We start from the raw sequence: 17,980 nt of genomic DNA, 5'->3' as shown, positions 1-17,980 counted from the left end.
AAAAGAATGCTGATTTGCAGAAAGAGCATCAGGGTTTAAAGCTTTAGAAAAAGAGGAGAAAAAGTGTCAGCTTGAAATAAGAAAATGTAACGAGTTAGAAATGAAAATCACAAGCAGCCGCCCAGTGCCCTCGCTGTTGGCGTACTCAGTCGGCTGACAAGAAGAAGAAGCTGCGCTTCCTATATCCCGCCAGAATGGCTGCATTCCTTTTGTTTTGCATCGCAGTAGAACGTACACGACAAGGGGGACCTACATTAGCCGTTTTGAGGGGAAATAGACGAGCTTAGCAGCCTCGCAGCCAATCCTTCTCCCCTCCCACCTCCCCTCCTCCTCACCATGAAAGAGGGGGGAAAAAAGAAACAAGTTTAATTGCTGAACAATTTTATTCCCACAAGCCGCCCTCTGTCCAACTTAAAAGTGCATCTGATCACCATCTAGTTGCCCCCCTCCAGCCCATTGTCCCTCCAGATTTATATCTGGTGTGGCACAATGTTTCCCCTTCAGGTAATCTCAGTACAGTCACTTGCAAGCGAAGGGAGAAAGCTTTATAGCCTTGATTCTTGACTTTCTGCGAACCAACAGCAGCGACGGGCTGAGTACACGACCTCACCCGCTCCACTGACGACTTCTCAAGAAACACACTTCTCTCCCGCGCCTGCACTTCCTACTCACTTCCTTTCATTTGAGCAGAAGATGAATCCTTCACGTCTGTTTAATTATCATTCTTCGTTTCTAATCTCTCTGGTGTTATGGTGAAGGATAATGAACGATGAGAGTATCAATAACAAAAGGCAATAAAGGTTCTCTCTCTCTTTCTCTCTCAGTCTGCTGTCGCGTGTAAAACCATTTTCAACATCAGTTTTTATGCCATTGGAATATCTTATTAAGTAATTAAAATTTTAAGTAGCTATTTATCTCACATACGCATATATATATATATATATATATATATATATATATATATATATATATATATATATATATATATATATATATATATATGAAGCTTGTGAGTCTATACCTAAGGCAGCATATGAGTGTGTTTGTAAACCTAAATTAGTCGCATTCGGTCGTTACGAAAACTCATTGCTAAGGCATAATATTTCCCTAAGTGGAAACGTGAATCTCATTTAATATATTTTTGTAAGTATATGACATTCTATTCTTTCAGTGGTTTTCTTCGCATCCATATGAACCCATCATTCAAATCCTTCATCACTTATTCTTGGATCTTCTTATTCTTCTTCCGTTTTTGGTTTAGTGGCCAAAAGCTATTTCACTTAGCTCTTCCTTCCTCACACTATTTCTCCTTCCCTAAACTTTTTCCTCTTTCCCTCACGTTACATCTCTTTCCCCTCTCATCTCCTCATCTTCTGCGAATCGTTTCCCCTCCGTTTCTTGATTTCCTTTTCCTTCGTTGCTTAAGAATATCAAAAATAAAAAAAATAATAATAATCTCGTCAACGCTAGATCTTGTTCTCAGAAGACACGCATAGGCACAGATCCTGCTGTGCACGGCATTGCTGAACTTTCTCATTATTGTAGATATATCTAAAGTTTATCGTTATATTATTTTTTTTCAAAACTGAATGTATATCGGTGATTAATCAAGGATAATACCTCTAATAGTAATTGTCTGCAAAGAATTAAATTATTGTTGTTATTAATGTTATTATTATTATTATTATTATTATTACTTTTGCATTCACTACCATTGCTGTTCTTATTGCTACTAATAACAAAATCACTGCTACTGTTTATTATTATTATTATTATTATTATTATTATTATTATTATTATTATTATTATTCGTTTAGTAGCAAAAATATTAGTAATGGTATTTGTAGCATTAATGATAGTAATAGTAATGTTTTTTTATTATGATTACAAACCCTGGTTTTTATAACTCTTAAACGATTTGATGTATTATTATTATTATTATTATTATTATTATTATTATTATTATTATTATTATTATTATTATTATTATTGTGTAAGACCAAGTATATATGCATTAACTTACATTCCCAGATGCAGAACAGGTATTATTCTTCCACCTCATAGTGTGTACCTTATTACCATTGGCAGGTTCAAAAACTATTGTAGATCAAATATATAATCAAAGGGTTCAATAACTTTAATGTATATTGTACTAAATGCTTTGTACTATCATGACATTATTACTGTAATAATAATAGTAATACTCATTATTATTATTATTATTATTATTATTATTATTATTATTATTATTATTATTATTATTATTATTAATCCTATCATTATTATTATTATTATTGTTATTATTATCAACATTATTATTATTATTATTATTATTATATTATTATTATATTATTATTATTATTATTATTATTATTATTATTATTATTATTATTATTATTAGGAACATTCCTCTGTTTATTTTTTCCATTGTCATAACAGTTATTATTATGATTATCATTTCTGTTGTTGTTGTTGTCGTTGTAGTTGTTGTTGTTGTTGCTGCTGTTGTTTTTGCTTTTTCCTTTGTTGCAGGTGTTGCTGTTGTTGTTATTATTATTATTATTATGATTTTAGTTGTTGTTACCATTTCACGAAGATGATTAAAAATATATATAAAAGCAATGCTATCAAGAGATGATAAAGGCTTGTAAATAATTAGAATAAGAGAAGCAAGAGATTCGATGATAATAATAATAATAATAATAATAATAATAATAATAATAATAATAATAATTATAATAATAATAGAAATAATAATAATAATTAGTACAGGAATATTTCTTAATAGTGACATTACTAATGGTAATAATAAGGGCGCTATGATGAAATCATTATTATTACTGTTATAATGCTGATAATATTTATCTTTATATTATTGATACATAAATAGCATTTATAAGAGTCATTATATCTAAACAATATCAGTATTTTCCTTCTTTTAATCGTAGTAATGAAAAGACTATTTTGTAGGTTAGCTTTATTGATAAACAAGGTGACACTGATTACGACCAGCCACGGGATCGATCCGACGTTACCCGACGATCCATCCGCAGGAGGCATAATAATAATAATAATCAATCCTCACTGATAAATAAATAAACAAAAAAAAAATAATAATAATAAAAAAAACCAAGTCGCTTAGAAGTGTGTCATTTTCTTCATTGATTCTCGATGTGACTTCATAATACTTATCGCTAATTCGAGGGACGACGGCCGCCACTCAACTGCTCTCTCTCTCTTTTCGTTTCCCCTCTCCGCTGCAGAACTTCACTTCTTGTACATAAGATGAAAAAGAAATTCCTCTCGTCCTATGCTATAATGGTCCTGTGATGAAGATGGTGATGAACGCCCTAATATTGGCTTCGTTTTAAGGAAGCAACAATTTGACATGTTAATTAAGTGTTATGCATGTGTACATATGACGCAGTATTTGTAGAAACCAATGGACGTGAAGTAGTCCAGTATTATTACAATTTAGGAAGTAGGTTTTTATCTTTACAGCTAGTTATGGAATCTTAAATATATGATAAACGTTTCAGTTTCTGCTGAGTAAGACGTAAATATTAAGCTCATTATTGTCTTTATAGCGTTTAGTCTCAGAGTTCGTTTCTTTGACTTAGCCCAAGTGTTACTATTATTGTTGCAGTTCATTAGTCATTGCTTTTATTATCATTAGCATTGTTATTACTATTTTTCTAATACTGATGCATTTATTAATGTTGTCGATTTTATTATTATTATTATTATTATTACTACTGTAATTGCTATTATTATCGTAGGATATTATTATTATTATTATTATTATTATTATTATTATTATTATTATTATTATTATTATTATTATTATGCTATTGGTGCTTGAATTCATTCTCTCTCTTTGGGTCATTCCTAAGCTACTGAGTATAAGATAACATGACAGCGTACCTGCATACAATGTGAGAGAGAGAGAGAGAGAGAGAGAGAGAGAGAGAGAGAGAGAGAGAGAGAGAGAGAGAGAGAGAGAGAGAGCACATCACAAGATGATCCTTTAAAACACACACACACACATAAAGAAAACAAAAACATGAGCGTGCATATACGAACGTGTATGAATGTATAGTAACTAATTTTCACATTCAACTCATTACATATCGTGGGAGACATCGTGACTTACACATTTAACTCATTATGTTTCGTGGGAGACTTTGGGACATAAACATGCATTTAACCTTTGCATTTCAAGAAGACATGCTGACATATCTTGCCTATAACTCATTGCATTTCGTGGAAGGCATTCTGACGCAAACATGCATTTAACTTGTTACATTTCTTACTTAATATATTAGCGCATGAGACTTGGGAATGACCTGAGGAATATAAAAAACTGGCTAGAGTAAAACAGTTCCACCCTTGTACTGGATAATCTGATCTTTTTCAACTGCACTTAGAGTCCAGAATCACTGCCGCTGCTTACTAAGCCAAGCGCCAAATCTCTTTGCCATATCCACGTCGTGAAGATGCTGCTTTTAGCAGAAGCGTTTGTGTTAGACTGTCGCCTCCTATTCAGAAAGGTGTTTTAGGATAATGACCACTATTAGGACAGCAGAGAAGCACGATAAGAAGAAGAAGAAGGAGAAGAATTAGATAGAAGCTACTCGAAGGACGTTGTCCCGTCTTTCAGGCGATCTTCTTGAAAGATTCCTGCCTGAAACCACTGACGCGGGCGTCCCTTCGCGCCGGTCGGTCCAGTAAGAGAGTCACTGAAGAACAAGAGATCAAAATTCATCAGATGGAGGAGAGAGGAGGAGCGTAGGTAGGAGCCAAGGGGGAGCAACCCACGAAAGCTGGTACGGAGTGATTGCAGGAAGGAAGGAAACACCGAATATAATATTTATTGATTAAGCGATCCGTGATGTGTTGGCAAGCCAATTTAGTCGTAGTATTGTTACCGTTGTAATGACTATTATCTCCTGAGTAAAGCTTATTCGAGACAAACTTGATGCGAATGGAAGTCATGGTTCTTATAGTACATAAACCCCGCTTACAAAGTCATTATTCTTTTTTTTTTTTTTTTTTTTTTTTTTTTTTTTTGGAAAAAGAAGGTCGTTCACTACATGAAGATTGATTCAGAATGAGTTGAATAACGTTCTTAATTCTAACTGAGCGCGTGGGCCCAGACCATCATTCGAGAAAGACAATGAAGGCCTTTCACAAATAGGCTGAGTGCGTTCAGTCGTGTGTATGCAATACGACCGTTATTCTGATGCGTGTACGCATACAAACAGTACAACAGAGGAAGGCATACACATAACCTGGATAAAATCCGCTGGAATTTTGGGTCATGAAGAAAAGAGTGACTTTCTAATCTCGTCTGGTCGGAAACATCAGTCATTTCGTCTTTGTGCAAGGTCGTATTGTCTTTTAAAATGTGGGTGAATAAGCATGTGTACAGCAATGCACACGCAAGTCTACATGGGCGAATGCAGAAAAATATATATATATATATATATATATATATATATATATATATATATATATATATATATATAATGTACATTGGTTCAGGGTAAGCATGTGTGTGTGCGTGCACATGAGTTGATTTATTCCCAGCAAATTCAAATTCATTTTCTCTAATCGTTTCTCGGTGCCGGTTATTCAATTATTTATTGTCGACATCCATAATACTTGTAATTTCGAAGGCGTACAAATGCACACACACATACATACGCACATACACTGACAGGGAATGCGTTCAGGGAGTTCGGACAGCGTCAGTGCCCCGTCCTACGCAGCAGCTGCAGAAGAAGCGCCAGGGAGCGCAATGAATGCCATCAAACTTTGAGCAAACCTACTTGACGTAAGGTTGAGACTTCAGTCCGCGGAACCATCTTTCTGAATCGGTCACCTAATCAGGAAACAGAAGAAGAAGAAGAAGAAGAAGTAGAAGAAGAAGATGAAGAGCTGTCATGGTTCTCGTTTCGTGGTTTTTCGCACTCGTGCAAACGCCTTATTCACTGCATACGCCTTTGCACGCCTCGCGTGCTAGTGCCTTCAATCAACACTCTTTATACTATCCATGCTGATCTGGCCAATGGCAATTCGGGAAAAATTTCGAAAGTGCGTGACTCATCTCGCGAATGAAATCCGCTTCTTCTCAAACGCCGGTGCATTTGTCTCACGAGAAAGCCGTAAACAAAGTAGAGAACCTTACCTCAGGTAGAGTTTCCCTTCATAAATGACATTCTTGCTCGATTACAAACACTAACAAATCTCGACTTCTCCATCGATGTTATTCGTTGTCAAATATCAAAACGCACTTGCTCTCTGGTAATGATAATCGTGATGACCCCAACGTCTCTAAATTCCACGTTCGCTCCAGCGTCATCGTTATTATCATTATTGTTATCATCTACGAGTGAGGAGCAGGAGGGGGAGGGAATGTGGCGAGGAGGGGAGGGGGAGGGGGACTGAAGCTGAATAGATTAATCAAATTCCAAGTTCGAGTTTCAGTTGGATCTTAGAAGGAACTTGCATTAGGCTCATTCTGCTCTCGAGATGACTTCAGATCTTGCTGAAGTCCTTTATCAGTGATAAAGTGGGACGTGACGTCCCGCCAGTTATGAAAATGTTCATCACCATTTTTATCGTAATTCTGCTTTTGGATTCTTATTTGAAGTTATGTTGTTGTACTGTGATCCTCACTTTGTGACTAAGATGTATTGTATTATGTAGATACAACATCATACATTATCACCATATTGTGCTTTATTATCCTTCAACAATACTCTTGTAGTTTAGCGTGTGTCATATTACTGTACTGCAATGCTGTACGTCATTCCGAAGTTCTGGTAGGACTCAGGTAGCACATTATGCTGCATCATTCTGGAAATTAAGTCTATCTCCCCAACTCAGATCGACACTTGAATGCAAGAAAATGTTTGAAAATGGAGTTACCAAACATAAATCGTAGAAGGTTATCTCTCTATAATAAGTATATACACTTATAGACTTAGTAAAACCCACGAAAAATGTATATTTCATATTATATATATACAATGTATGTGTATATTCACAAACATAAAGGTACAAATGTCGTTTAATGTTAAATTCACCCAACCTCGGAATAATATACCGAAGGGGAGTTCATAATTGATAAGCGATCTGTCATAAAAGAGAGAGTGGAGAAGAGGCAGGTAGGGGGGAACTGATTATGCTTTCACATTAACATAGAGTAGATATAGCTTTTATCTCAAAGTTCAGACACAGTATGCAGTCAGTTTCTTCACTCAGTTTCCTGGAGCAGTATCGGTCTAAATCAGTATCACCAAAGAACAAAAACAAAGCGGACTTGATGAACTCAATTTGTATCTTTTAAAGTGATTAGTTCAGTATAAATAGTAGCTGGTGTCCATACATAAATTGTCCCATACGAAATTCCTGGCCATAACTACAACTGCACTTTTCCAGTACATTTTCTTTGATCAGGCCTACGAAAGGATTGAAATGTGAATATTTGCCATTGTTATACAAACTGGTCTTCTAGCCCGGAATCATAATAGAAATTTTGTAGTCTATAACTTGGGCTCCAATCATGCATAAAGAGCCTTAAGTGGTCACTTCTTCTGTTAGCACTTGAGTGAAATCTCAGGTCAATTGTAATGAATCAAGCAAGATTGGCTCATTATCTACAATCTAACAATGCAATAACAGAAGCTTGCCTCTTGGGGCATATGAAAGATTAGTCTTACTAACTTAAAATCGCCTTATCTTCAGTGTGCCAAGCAGTGTGCAGTAGAACTTTTAATTATGAGACCATGTATCCTCTAAGAATAACCTTTAGGAAATAGTTTTTTGATTCCTCTGATGTCTGTAATCAATCCAAAACATTAAAATCATGCTAAGTACAGACAGCATACTCGTCTCTACTCACATCAACTCTCTCTGTTAAAAATCTTTAAGATCTGGCATCTGGTATCATCTTCACAATGCTTTCCCCGTAGCTTTTTTTTATGTGAGTATGATTTTCCCCTAGAGAGCAACAGGGCACCAAGTTAGGTACATTACCTGCCATGCTTGCTTGACGTCTGCAAATCACAAATAAGTTTGTGAACCAGACTGAGCAGGCAATCAGTGCCCACCCTAAGGTACCGAATTTCGAAACTTCTGAAATTAATTGTTCCCTGGAACTTTTGTGTACGAGGTTGCAAATCAAATATAAAAAAAAACCATAAACGTTTTCAAACTGTTTCTTAAAGTAGATCAGCCTACTTATACAGCAAGAAATGAGCATTGAAGAGGAATGCTAAACACCTTTCAATAGTTAAGTTGGATAACTAAAACTAGCACAGAACTTCGAATGTTGTTGAACCCACGTTACACGGAACAGTGCATTAGCATACTGAAAATAGTCCAGTAAAATATACTTTTTTTTTTTAGATAGATTTACAATTATTGTCTTGTTAGGCTAATGCCAGATGAACAGAAGGCTGGGGATGAATTACAGTTCGGTGCTAACCATGTAATTATTAGGAAGGCTATCTTTCACGGTTAAGACGCACAAGCACACTGGAAGCAGTATATCGAGTCTTGGACTACTCCAAATGTGGAAAGTTGATCCTGAAGCACAATTAACAACAGTAAATGACGTGGATAACTGAGAGGTCATCAATATAGAATTAATAATTATCTGACATCAAAGATAATGGCTGCACTCCTGATTTCGGATAAATCAAAATATTGTTTCCACAAAGTACATAGCTTTATATATAAGGTTATTTATACTCTGGTAGCACTAAGAATCACTTCAAAGAAAATCATGAGAGCCTGTCACTCTGCTTGAAGAAAACGTAAAAGGATGCAACAAACAAATCTTAGCAAAAGCAATGGACATCAATGTGAAGTTACAGCTTCGACATTCTTTAGTACATCCGTACATTATCCTTTGTTACAACCATATATCCCTAAGATAAGGTGACTGTCTTTAGGTCATATCTCTGTAAGAAATGGGACAAAAGTTGAATGACCTCCCTTTTTTTCAATTTTATAAAAGCAGCAGAAACATTGCCCTTACTTTATTCAGTAATGGCATATTTCTGACTTGGCAACAGTGAATAAGCTTGACGTGAAAATTCCATAATCCGGAAAGGAGGTCAAGAGAATTGAAAACACTTGGGTCTATAGATACCTCATTCTCCTCACTGTAGACAGTCATCTCAAACGGAGCATAGAATTGTTCAGCTTACCCATAATGTTAGTCAGTGCCATATTCAAGAAGCGCGCCTTTATAATATTATCGTCTCCTCTCCCTGAGTACTTGAATCGATGCTACCTTGACTTGTTTATCTCTATGCGTCACCTCCGAGGTGCTAGTACTAAGCATGGCGGAAGCTCAATGGGATGCCGTGTTTAGTACTAGCCCCTCGGTGAAGTATTATATACATCCATTCTATATTGTGTGGTCGACAAATTATATTAATAAACGATATCTTTGTTCCCCTAGGTGCTAGTACTAAACACGGCGTCCCATTGAGCTTCCGCCATGTTTGGTACTAGCACCTCGGAGGTGACGCGTAGATAACAAGCCAAAGTAACTCCTCTGTATCTTTATCACAACATATAAAATGAAAGCAGCCAGTGAATTTCGAAGCACTGGTGATATTTAACGTGGATGGTCACACAGAATCGTTGCATTCTTATAAGAAGAAACTGCTGATGGGAAAGAATCTGAAATTAACCCTTAAGACTAGAAGACAAAGACAGAGCTAAAATTACTGATAACTGATGCTTACGATTAGCCTTTAATGGCTTTGAGAAATGAAGTTTACAAACTTCTCAACAGAAAATTCTAACAATAATTAGGAAACCAAGCTATAGCAAATTACTAGGCCTAAGTTTTAGCTCCATTTTTGAATTATTATATAAAATAACGTCCTATTCTCTTTAATTATAACCTACTATATAAGGATAAAATAGAGCTGCGTCATCGAACACTTCAACCTTTCATCCTGATTCACTTCTCGTCAGATTTGCTTCCAGCGAAAGAAAAGCGCCCCACAAAATATCCAAAATAACCCAGACAATTAAGCTAGAGAAGATTCAGATGAATGTTCTCGTTGTGTCCAGTGCGACCATATCTCTGAGAATGAAAACAAGTCAGGGTCTGGTATCTGTTAAGTACGTCATACGTACCCCATCACACCATAACTTTTATCACCATTATCACAAAAAGCCCTTCGAACTTCAGGACCACATTTTAGAATGAAGTGGACAGGTTCCTTGAATAACAGGCGTATCATTTTTACCTTAGGAGACCGACTGTAGATAACAGATTCTCCGTCTTCTAATATATCAACCACATCGCCGTCCTTCTTGCTACAGACATTGCCGGTCATATTTTTCCGATGTGTATGTTTGTGTCTGCATCGTTTCTGCAGCTTCCTCTAATGGCATTGCTATTAACAACATCATTGCCAATAAAGGGTGATCTGGTAAAAAATGCGCCGAAGTTTCTTCGACGTAGTCGAGTTTTCTGTACAGCGTATAATGCTGGGTGTTAAACTCTCAGCCACGGCCCATGAAACTTTCAGCCACAGCCCAGTGGTGGCATGTGTTGTTGGCACCTACAGCGGTGCCAGAACTACGATCATGGCTAACTTTAACCTTAAATAAAATAGAATAAAAACTTTAGAGGCTAGAGGGCTACAATTTGGCATGTTTGATGATTGGAGGGTGGATGATCAACATACCAATTTGCAGCCATCTAGCCTCAGTAGTTTTTGAGATCTGAGGGCGGACAGAAAAAGTGCGGACGGACAGACAAATATCCATCTCAACAGTCTTCTTTGACAGAAAACTAAAACTGAAAGTGATCAGCAACCTCACTATTCGCTCCGGTGATTTTATTTGGAATTGAAATATAGAATATAGGCCAAAAGGCCAAGCACTGTGACCTATGAGGCCATTCAGCGCTGAAAGGGAAATTGAGAGCAAAAGGGTTTAAAGGTGTAAAAGGAGGAAAACCTCGCAGCTGCACCATGAAACAATTGTTAGAAGAGGGGTGGACAGTAGGATGGAAGACAGAGAATATGAACGGAAGTACAGTAAAAGGAATGAAAGGGGGTGCAGCTAGAGGGCGAAGGAACGCTGCAAAGTTCCTTAAGTAATGCCTACAATGCACCGCGTGAGATGCACTGATGGCACTAACGTCCTACGGGAACAATCCCTTTTCCTCAAGCTCATCTTGCCTAAGTAATCTACTCTGTATTAGCAAGAGTCATTTTCCTCACAGCAACTTCCGATAGTTGTGGAAATTGGAAAGCGTGTCAGTCCCACAAAATCTTGAGATTCCTTGCACAGAAGACTCGCATTAAAACTCGTACAACTCATATTTATTAGGAAATCGTTAACATTTGCCGAAACTTGCACTTTATACATATAGGTATACAGTAGAATATACAGGTAATATGTTAGCCCCATAATATAATATATTATTGAATTCATTGCAATTTTAATATTAAATGATGACCTTTTAACAATTTAATGGAAAATTTCTGCAGAAGGCCTGTTATGGCAATTGGAGCAATTCGCTCAAAACCTGAGTTTAGAATCACTCATTCATATACAGAATGATGGTTTGCATGATTCTTGTAACAAGCTTTTCACAAGACTGTTAAAGCTCTACCGGATAATTAGTCAACATATAAACAATCAGATTCTATCAAAAATGTACTAAGCTCTTTAGCACATCTCTATTGTTAAAGATGGATGATGGCAAATGTGATATCCTCTTTTTACGCGGACTTGTGCCTAAATCCGTAACATTTTCTCGCATCATCAGGCTGAGAAGAAAGTAATTCAGACCATATAACAGAAATATATATATATATATATATATATATATATATATATATATATATATATATATATATATATATATATATATATATATATATATATGTGTGTGTGTGTGTGTGTGTGTGTGTGTGTGTGTATATATATATATATATATATATATATATATATATATATATATATATATATATATATATATATATATATATATATATATACATAAATAAGAAAACCTCTGAACAGTGCAGAGGATAAATGTGATTTTGGGCAGATCGTTCAGTTGATACAAAAAAAAAAAAAAAATTGGTATGAACGTTGTCTCAGAGTCAGTAGAAAAGGTGTTGGCTATGTAAAAAAAAAAATCTAAAGTGGTAGCATTTTGAACTGCAATTCTGGGCAAACTATAGCTATGTAGACCATAAAATATATTGCTTAAAACTTAATTGCCATTTTGTTGATTTATGGTTTGTCTTATCTTTCAGTACACATACTGATTTAATGGCCCGGCGTAAGAATCTTACACTACCGAGCCACCGTGAGGCAGTCCACTATGGGGATACAATGACCACTATCATCAGTCTAAAATTGGGGGTTGAAACTAGACAGAATTTTAGAATATTTTCCTAAGATGTACATTCAAATATTGCCCCTGTAAAGGATTACTAATGCTGAGGTGACCAAGAGGATGAGAGGACGATCCGTCTTTTTGCCTGCAAAATACCTACTGTGGCTTTGCGAAGAGGCAGTCAGGTTCTCAAGTCCAGCCTACCCCGCGGGGCAGGGGTGATTTCCCAGATACAGGCGATACGCAAGGCGAGGCTCTGATGCCTACAAGCCAGGAGCCCTAAGATGATGAGACTTTAGCCGAGCCAAGACAATTCATCTAGAAATCAAACTTCAATAACATACCTAGCCAGATCAACTATGATCGTCCATGGTACAGAGCATACTGAACAAACGTTGTGCAACCCATCAGTGGAGTTCATTTTTAGCTGAACCTCGGGTTCAATATTACAGATGGTATCAAAGCCCCTAAGGAACTCAAATTTACTGTAATTGTATAATGTAAATGTTCACAAATTTCATGAGTATCTAAATCTCAAAAAAAAGAAAAAATCTCGTGGTTTCTCTGTAGCTCATCAGTATACCTTTTACTGATGACATTCATGAGCTAGATTTACCCTAGTTTTTATCATAGGATAAAACTTCGCATTCCCAGTCATTATTAATTTCTAAAAATATATATGGCATTATTAAACAGTAAATGAACTTTTTGTTGAGCATCTCGAAACTAGAAAAGGAGCAAATGAGATTTTAGCGAGTGAAGGGCTTATATAATAGTTCTCACTAGATCTTTAACACCTTTATTCCCTCCCCTCAATAACATTACAAAACGCGTTAACACAGTAGTGTACAATATGCTTATGTAAATAACAGACAGGTGTCTGAGCTATTTGCTTAAACAAAGTTAATATTTGAAGTAGTGTCCTTAACGTCTCTGTAGATAGGTAGAGGTTTAAGTTCTAGTGCATATTGTCTATGTAAATATCTTTTCGCTAACACTGTACGAACAGCATTATATACTGTGTTTGGTCTAAGTCAAGCCACTATTTGCTCAGTGCAAACCTCCCCTTTTCGATTGTAACGAACTTAATGCGTTCATGGAGTGGACGACGACGAGGTACAGGCTGACGAGTTACAAGCGGAAGTTTATGTTCCACTACATTTGGTCGATGTAAACTTCCCATCTTTCGTGCTCTTTGGACAAGAGAGTCGTCCTTAACAAGTTCATAGACAGGGAAAAGTCTCAGTCCCGCTACGTTTGGTCGATGAAAATCTGCCTTTGCTTTGTCGGCAGGTGGAAACTCGGGCCTCAGTTCGGTCGTTCCTTTTTCTTGTCCATTACTGTCCTCACTAGTTTTCACAAATACTTCAGATTTGGCGTCATAAACTGAGAGTTTCGAAAACGTTCGTGGTTTATATACCTATATTATGGGACAGAAAAAATCACTTTCATTAGATATTTAGTTATATGAATAAAATGGAGTTCACATTTCATGGTGTCACAAATTACATAATGCTGAACAAAGCACTTCAGTCATAGATATTGCTTTTAAAGTTATTTATTGATACTTACGGACATCCCATTGTCTAGAGTAGCTGATAAAGGTTCCCATAAGTCACGAGAGACGAAAAAGCCGACGGTTATGAACGTGGAGATAAAAAGGACCTGGAAAAGATTACAAAATTTAATGACGATAATTACAAGGAACAACTCCCTTGCGTTTTCGACATTCTTCCAATGTACTATGAAGTTAGCGCTATGCTAACACCAAATGAACTAGTCTTACACAGTAGTACAACCAAAAAGCCTGTTTCGTCTGTAAGTACCAGTTCACTATTACAGGTATAACAATCTTAAAAAAATAATATCTAGACCTCAATGGCTCACTTGCCCATAAGGGGACGAGTTTTAACATTTTTACGATTCACTTAAAACCTTCCACTTGATACATCAAATGACTATATTCCTAAAGATTTTTAATTTGAAACGGAACAGTGGCAACATTTAGATTTCAACTTCTTAACACTTACCGGATTTTTTCATATTGCATGTAGAACCATGATCAAGGACAAATGACGCAAGCATGTAATTGAAGCTGTGTTACATATTAGTACAACTATTAAATTAAAATGAACATTTGTATAATGATGTAAGCATACATACATCGTATGTACAAGCACACATAAATACACATCTTTCAGTCGATGTTGATATTTAAACAAAGTTCTGCTTCAATGTGCAGATGTACTCAAAGTTTTCCTAGCTTCGCACCCAGTAACCCAGCTCTCCAGAATGTGGGGTATTCCCTCCCCGCAAGTTTGAACCAGCATGTGATGATACGTACCACCACTAAAGTGATGACTCCAACCAAAACAATCCGTTCGGACCGTTCCTTCCTCTCTTCGGCATCGTTCGCAAAAGCCACGGTCGGCTCTCCAACCTTGTTATTAACAAATGTAATCGACCACTCCATGGCTTACCAGAGAGACTTTGTCTCCAGATCAAACCTGCTGGCGTAGTGGGAGGTCTCTTGTTGCCAGTCCCTCGCCCACAACTCCTGTTGAACCTTAGCGTTGGAAACTAAATGTTTTGAAAACCCAACGATCGGAACTACGTACTGAAGTGCTGAAAAAATGAAAAGTCCTCTTGACTCGTTGCAGAGTTCAGGTGTGACCTACTCCATTTCTAACATTGCCCATAAAACCGGTACGATTCCCGAGTTTGTCAGCTCGTCTACTTATTCATGATGTCCAAGAATGTGGCTGCTGTGTAGCTTAAAAATAGGCTTTTCGTTTTGCTGTGCACCGTCGCTGACATTGCTCGCGTCGTTGTGACAGGATAACTCAAGACAATTTTTCCTTCATTTTTCTTCTGCTGTTAAATAACTTACGATTTTTTTGTCATATATCTTAATCGTAAGTATTTATATTATATTCTAACTTTGCTCACCTGAGCGTTTTTTTTTTTTTTTTTTTTTTGACGTCAAATCTTTCCATCATGAACAACTCAGTTTAGCCCAAACTACTGACTGACGCCCTCCCCCTCTCTCTTTTATATATATATATATATATATATATATATATATATATATATATATATATATATATATATATATGTGTGTGTGTGTTTGTGTGTGTGTTCGTACACATACATACACACTGGTTAATCGATGTCAGTGCCCTTGGAAGTTCATTAATTGCTCGATTAATCAATGTTTTTGCTGTTGTCATAATTACTACCTCAGATTCCTCTATCGTAATGTTCTGTAGAGGGCCCTCATGCGATATTGATGAAACCAGCAACTGAAACTTATTGAACTGCGTCCGCTTGCCTTTTACATCGTTACTTGACCTCACGGCCGGTTTTGCTTTCTAACATTCGCTGGTCAATAAACTAATATACTGTATATGTATTTATATATATATATATATATATATATATATATATATATATATACTGTATATATATATATATATATATATATATATATATATATATATATATATATATATATATATATATGTGTGTGTGTGTGTGTGTGTGTGTACACGTATACACATACGTGTACAGTATATATATAAGATAATAAGGCGTTTGTTGAGTGGAGAGTGTTACAAAGTGAATCATAACTATTAGTGATGTAGTTTCTTAACATGCATTAATATTCTTATTAAAGCAGTGAAGATACGAGGAAATTGCAAAAAGATAAAATATGTCTATTTATAGACATACGTACACAAACACACAGACACACACATATAATATATATATATTATATATATAATTATATATATGATATATATACATATATATATATATATATATATATATATATATATATATATATATATATATATATATATATATAGACATATTTTAGATTTCTTCAATTTCCTCCTATCCTCACTGCTTCAATAAGGGTATCAACGCACGTTAAGAAATTACATAACCAATGTTATGATTTGCTTTACAACACTTCTCTTTCCTTATTTCCTCTCAAGAAACGTCTTATTTAATTTATCTTACACACACACACACACACACACACACACATATATATATATATATATATATATATATATATATATATATGTGTGTGTGTGTGTGTGTGTGTGTGTGTGTGTGTGTGTGTGTGTGTGTGTATGTACGTCTCAGCTTTCTCTGACTCCTTCTATACACGAAAGTAAAACACTGATTTAATGAGTACTCTCCCTTCAGTTTCTCCGCCTCACACCAGTTTTGCAAAGTCTAAGCTTTGTTCAACAGAATTCTCGCTTCAGCAAAACTTGTTTTTGTTGCTTCTTATCGGGTTATCTTCATTTGTTGTTTCTCCTGAAGGTTCTAAGAACAAGATATGAGAGATAAGTACTTCATTTAATCGTTACTCTCAAAGATTATTTTGTTTATGTTTAAAGTTAAATTAAGTTATATATATTTAACATTTTGTATCTTGCAGTTATTTGGGAAACGTCCTTACCCGGTGAATATAGGTGTGTGTTAAGATCGGTGTGCTCATCCCTCATTGGTTCTGAATCTGTCGTGAACCAATCAGGCGGAAGCTGTCATGGCATCGTTATGACTCTGAAATTTCTGGTTATTATTATCATTATTATCATCATTATTAGTTGAAGTAGTAGTAATATTATTATCATTATCATCATTATTAGTTGAAGTAGTAGTAATAGTAGTCTGAGTGTACCGAACAAGTTCTAAAAGGATTCATCCGAAGGATTGCTTTTCAATATTAGGTGAAAATCAGCGCAAGGTAATGTTAAGGGAGTTGGCCAGCTAGGTGAGAAGAGACTTGAAGGACAGGATGAAAAGGAAAAGGCATAAATCAGAAAAGCCGGGTGCTAAGGGAGACGCTGCAAAGCACCTTCAGTACTATCTACAGTGCGCCAAGCAAGACTCACTGTAAGTGGTACCCTTCTATAGGTCTAAATACCTGAAAAATTTAGAGCAGAAGAAATTCAAAACTACCGAGCGATTTATGAAAGTTTTCAGTCATCAGCATCTAATTGCTTTTACGTCATGTTCATGAGCCATCCAGTGAGGAAGCTTTTTTGATTTTGATGGAATAATTAATGTACGACTACAGCAAGGTTTTTAAATAGAAAACAGAAAAGTAGAAAAAGATACATCGCTTTTATTCTAACGCATTCTCAAACTAACTGAGCTTGCGCGAAAATGTTTTAGTGGGAAGGCGAAATATCTTGAAATCCGATGTTTCACTCTCCTCGCTGTCGTATACTCTGCAGACACTTGTAAAAGTTCTGAATAATTGTATCAGTAAAAGGAAATAATACCTAATCATTTTGGGAAAATTCGGACAATCCACCAAAGAGAATTAGTTGTTAATTCGTTTGTTTTGTAGAGATTATGGCATATAGAACATGGGTATCCTGTACTAATGTAGATATGCACAAGGATTAATGATGTTTTCAAGTACATTTTAAACGGTTATTATCAGCCCGTTAAACAATCTCGGCTACATTACTGATTATTATTATTATTATTATTATTATTATTATTATTATTATCATTATTATTATTATTATTATTATTATTATTATTATTATTATTATT

General features: G+C 35.7%; 1 long non-coding RNA gene across 1 annotated transcript; it reads right to left on the bottom strand.

The window, feature by feature from the left end:
* Positions 1 to 13,177: 13,177 nt before the first annotated feature.
* On the bottom strand, positions 13,178 to 14,952 carry LOC136848758 (uncharacterized). The gene is made up of 3 exons (XR_010856127.1): positions 14,739 to 14,952; positions 13,967 to 14,059; positions 13,178 to 13,814 (listed from the first exon to the last, which is right to left on the bottom strand). It is a non-coding gene; the product is annotated as an uncharacterized lncRNA (long non-coding RNA).
* Positions 14,953 to 17,980: the final 3,028 nt, after the last annotated feature.

The sequence above is a fragment of the Macrobrachium rosenbergii genome, chromosome 19 (assembly GCF_040412425.1).
Source record: "Macrobrachium rosenbergii isolate ZJJX-2024 chromosome 19, ASM4041242v1, whole genome shotgun sequence".
In the NCBI taxonomy this organism is placed as follows: Eukaryota; Metazoa; Arthropoda; class Malacostraca; order Decapoda; family Palaemonidae; genus Macrobrachium; species Macrobrachium rosenbergii.
The sequence above is the reverse complement of the archived record's forward strand: the minus strand, read 5'-3'. Positions and strand labels throughout refer to the sequence as shown.